At 42.1% G+C, this 5,257-nt stretch overlaps 1 protein-coding gene across 1 annotated transcript in view; it reads left to right on the top strand.

Annotated features, from left to right (window-relative positions):
- LOC102250298 (NACHT, LRR and PYD domains-containing protein 1-like) overlaps positions 1-5,257 on the top strand; it is a 70,165-nt gene that overhangs the window by 35,854 nt on the left and 29,054 nt on the right. The window lies entirely within an intron of this gene.

The following is a 5,257-nucleotide window of genomic DNA, read 5'->3' as shown; positions in this document are numbered from 1 at the left end:
ACTGGGTGGAGGGGAGTTATGGGGGAAAAAAGAGGAACAACTGTAATAATCTGAACAATAAAGATTTAATTAATCAAAAAAAAAAGAACAACTCAAAAAAAATAAAAAGACTGTAAAGCATGACCAAGTAGGACTTACCCTGTGAACACAAAGTTGGTTTAACTCAGGAAAATCAATCTGTGCAATACATCATGTTAACAGAATAAAGCACAAAAACTACATAATCATCTCAATAGACAGAAAAAGCAGTTGACAAAACCTAATACCTTGTCACATTAACAACACTCAATTAACTAGGAGTAGAAGGAAACTTTCTCAACTTGATAAAGACCACCTATGAAAACCCACAACTAACATTACTCTTAATGCTGAAAGACTGCATGTTTTCCTCTAACATCAAGAACAGACAAACCTCTCCACTCTTTCCATGTCTTTTAACTTTACACTAGAGGTTCTCACCAGAGAAATTAGGTAAGAAAATGAAATAAAAGTCTTCCAGATTATAAAGGAAAAAGTAAAACTATCTCTATTTGCAGCTTTGGTGATTATATGAAAAAGTCCTAAGAAATGAACACACAAAAAAAGGCTATTACAACTAATAAACTTGCAAGTTTTCAGGATAAAAGGTCAATATATAAACATCAACTGTATTTCTACATATTAGCAATAAATAATCTAAAGTGCAATTAAGAAAACAACTCCATTTACAATAGCATCTAAAATAATGGAATATTTAGAAATGATTTTAACAAAAGAAGAGCAAGACTTGTATACTGAAAACTATAAAACATAGTTGAAGAATTTAAATAAAACTTAAATAAATGTTAAGACTTTCCATGTTCATGGACTGGCAGAATTAGTACTGTTAAGACAGCAATGCTTTCCAAAGCAGTCTATAGATTCAACTCATTCCTATCAAAATCATTGCTGTCTTTTTTTGCATAAATGATCAAGCTGATCCTAACATTTATATGCAAAGAAAAGTTTGCATGTCAAGCCTTGGGAAATTTACCCTTCCTAATTTTAATGGCCAAGAGAAGTCAACAAAGATGCCTGAGGAAGAGCATCCAGGGAGGTGGGAGGAACACCAGGACAGTGTGATGTCATGTTACTTAGAGGAACAGAGGCTTTCAAGGAGTGTGTGGTCCTCAGGATCCATTGCTGCTGGGAGGTCAAGGAAAATAAGGACTGAAAGTTGTCCATTGGATTTGTGATAGGGAAGTCATAGATGTCCTTAGCAGCAACAATTTTTGAGGTGATGAAGCCAGAATCCAAATTGGAATGAGTTAAAGATGAAGACAGAGGTGAAAATGAGATTATAAATACAAACACATTTTTCAAAGATTTTGGTAGTGAAGAAGAGAAAGGAAGGGGGTTTAAAAATGGAGGTGGAGTAAATGGAAGCTACACTAACATGCTCCAAGAACAAAACTGGAAATACAACTAAAATATAGAAAAACCAACCTGAAAAATCTACTGAAGACCAGCTGGGGAGAACCCTGATAACCAAGGACAGAAATTGGAGCTATAGAGAGACTAGTAGGAAGTACAGAGATGTGAAAGGGGTAGACAGGCTCCTACAGACAGCAGCTGAAGGCCTGGAGGGATATCTCAGCTGTGTGGGGGTCCCACTGATAACTCTGCGGTCTAAACCTCAAGCTGGGCTCCCCAGGCCAGAGCACCAGAACTGAGAACAGTGCCCACATAACATCTGGCTGTGAAAAGCAGCAGGGTTGTTGTCTGCCAGCAAGAGATAGCTGGAAATGCAGGCACTCTCTTAAAGGGCCAATACACAAAATTATGTGTGAAGCCACTGAACTTGGGCTCCACCAGAAGGAAGGCAGAGTGGACTGGAGCTGTGTGAGGAGCATCTAGGGTTGGGGGCTCTGGGATTGAAGCTCAGAGGGCAACCAGCCTGCTTTCCTGTGCTTGGCCATTCCCTCACACTGGGAAGGACACCTTTCCTCAAGGACCTTTGCTATTCAAGCAGTATTTGCCTGGGGGAAAGGCAGTTGCCACACCCTTTTGAAAGACCTCTCGCCCCACCCTGTGGTCAATACCCTGAGACTAATCAAGGCTGATAACCATCAGACTGCAGGCAGAGGGTGATCTTTGGAGGCTTTGAGTCTTTGCCTTATCTCCTTCTGGGCCCAGGGCTAGGAAAAGCAGACCCTGGTGCACATCTTGGTCCTTTCCAAAGGCACCGGCCCCAGAAGAGTGAGCCACAAGCTCTGGGTTGCTGATGGCCCCAAAGAGGACACTCAGGGCCAGTCAGAAACAGTGCCTGACATTGTCCTGCACTGGAAATTGGGAGTCATAGCAGATCTACCTAATACACAGTCACAAACCCAAACAGGCAGCCAAAATGGGGAGACATAAAACTCCCAAATGAAAGAACAAGAGAATTTTTATGGCTATCATCAACAAATCAACAAACGACAAGTGCTGGAAAGGATGCAGAGAAAAAGGAACCCTTGTGCACTGCTGGTGGGAATGCAGACTGGTGCAACCATTATGGAAAACAATATGGAGTTTCCTCAAAAAATTAAATATGGAACTGCCATTTGACCCAGTAATCCCATGTACAGGAATATATCCTAAGACCAGAAACACCAATCAGAAAGAATGTATGCACCCATATGTTCACAGCAGCACATTTTATAATAGCTAAAATCTGGAAACAGCCCAAGCACCCATCAGTATATGAGGGGGCGGGGGGGTGGGAAGCTGTGGAACATTTATACTATGGAATAATATGGAGCTATAAAAAAGAGGGATTTCTTACCCTTTGGGACAGCATGGAAGGACCTCGAGAATATTATGCTAACTGAAATAAGCCAATCAGAGAAAGATAAGTATCACATGATCTCACACATATGTGGCATCTAATGAACAAAATAAATTGTTGAACAAAGACATAGAAGCATTGAACCGACTGGAGAATGTCAGAGAGAAGGTGGGGGGAGGGTGGGTCGGTGGGAAGAGATCAACAAAAGAACTTGTGTGCATATAAAGTTAACCCCTGGACACAGAAAATAGGGTGGTGAAGGCTTGGGGTGTGGTGGTGGGGGAGGGGTTGGGTTAGAAGGAGTAAATGGAGGACATATGGAATACTTTCAACAATAAAAATTTAATGGAAAAAAAAATAAGAGAAAAGAACTAAAGCATAAGGGAATGTGGACCTGACTAGGAGTGAGTGTGTGTGTGTGTGTGTGTGTGTGTGTGTGTTTGCAAACGCTCATGCAGGATTGTTTACACTAAAGAAGAAAAAGGTCTAAGTTTGAATATATGTTGATAAAGGAAGATGAAAGATACAAGAAAAAGGACTAATTGATGGTCTCCCTTTCCTCAGAGGGAGTCAGTGGGAGAAGGATGGCTTTGGAGGAGTTGGGAAACACCTCCAACTGTAACAGGAGGGGAGAAGAACTGGCAGAGGGACATTGGCCAAAAGACACATAGATTTGATTGTGGGAACTTGATGGGTTCTTTTCTATTTTAAAAAATATATATGATTTTATTGATTTTAGAGAGAGAGGGGAAGGGAGAGAGATATAAAAACATCTATGAGAGAGAAACCTTGATCGGCTGCCTCCTGCGTGCTGAGTGTAGGAATATCTAAGACCTTCAAGAAAAGTCCTAACTAATGATTGGATTTCTCTTGAAAACAGTTAAATATGCGAGACTCAAGGATTCTGGGTGCTTTGATTTTTATGAACATGTAAAACTGAGCATAGTACATGGACAAAGCAGAAGGAACTGGTAAAGGAGAGGTTGGAGGTCTAAAAAGGGGATTCCAGAAATAAGAAGGTCAGAGGGGAGGCAGAAAATTGTGGAGTCAAGACAGCCTTGGCCCTTCTGGGACAGAAGGAAATAAGAGGGGCGACATGAAAATTGAGATGCGAGGCTGTGTAAAAACAGGAAGGAGACTTAGAAGAAAGTCAAGGGGCTCAGGTTCCATGGCAGCAGCTTCCTTTAAGAACTGTTTAAGCACATGGGATATGTTATCTCCTTTGACCTTGGCAACCACCATGTGCAAAGGCATGTCGAATTCATGTTACAGATCAGTAAACTTGAAGATTAAGAAACCTGCCTCCAGTCTTCATCTAGTAACTGACAGAGGTGAGCTTTGACACCAGGCCTATCTGACGTCCAATCAGGTGACGTGTAACCAGGTCCCAATTTTAGTGTCCTCCACCTCATTCAGGGCTTCCCACCATTGCATCCCAGACCCCTTTCAGCGGGAACCTGCCAAGCTTCCATCTTCAGCTCAGGACTGAAAACCACACCCTCCTCCAGGATGTGCCAGGGACTCCTCAAGTTCAGTGTATTCTAAACTAGACTTTCCTCCCTAACCAAAATACACCTGTTCCTCCTCTCAGGACTAGCTTGATGATTTGTAGGATCCATACAAAATGAAAATGCAGTGCCTTTGCTCAAACATCAGGAAAGAAATGAAATCAAAGGTATTAAGATACAAAGCTTTATTCCCTCCATTCCACGGCTGCAGCTGTAATTGCTCATCATTGACATTACTTTGAGAGGTTGGCAGCCACAGGAGAGGAGATAGTTGCCCTAAGACCATAAATAAGAGAGAAAGTGAGAACTAGGCAGGATGGGAGAACGGGCTTGGGAACAGATACATACCCTCATGTTGAGCCCCACCAAAGCATCCTGCCTCAGCTAACTGGGCATTTGGCAGGGCTGATGTAGTTAACAGTTAGGCCCAGTACACAACTGGAAGTTTGGGTTAACTAATCGTACAGTGCTGATGTGGAGAGTAAGAAACATTGGTAAGAATCACAGGAGAGTGAGAAATGTTGACTCCTTGGCTGCAGGAGGAAATGAAAATCTCCCATGCTCTGGCCGACTTGGCTCATGGTTGGATCATCAACCCCCAGATTGAAGGGTCACGGGTTCAATTCCCAGTCAAGGGTGAGAACCTCAGTTGCAACTTCAATTCCTGGTTCCCCAACTGGGGCCGTTTGCGGAAGGCAACCAATTCTTTTATCTTTCACATCGGTGTTTCTCTCCTTCTCTCTCCTCCCGCTCCTCCCTTCCACTCTCTCTAAATATCAATGAAAAAAATATCCTTCATTCAGAAAGCCAAGAGATATATGAAAACATGCTCAAAGTCACTAATCATCCGAGAGATGCAAATCAAAACAACAATGAGGTATCATCTCACACCTGTCAGAATGGCTATCATCAACAAATCAACAAACGACAAGTGCTGGAGAGGATGTGGAGAAAAAGGAAC

Source organism: Myotis brandtii, unplaced genomic scaffold, assembly GCF_000412655.1.
Source record: "Myotis brandtii unplaced genomic scaffold, ASM41265v1 scaffold728, whole genome shotgun sequence".
Lineage (NCBI taxonomy): Eukaryota > Metazoa > Chordata > Mammalia > Chiroptera > Vespertilionidae > Myotis > Myotis brandtii.
The sequence above is the reverse complement of the archived record's forward strand: the minus strand, read 5'-3'. Positions and strand labels throughout refer to the sequence as shown.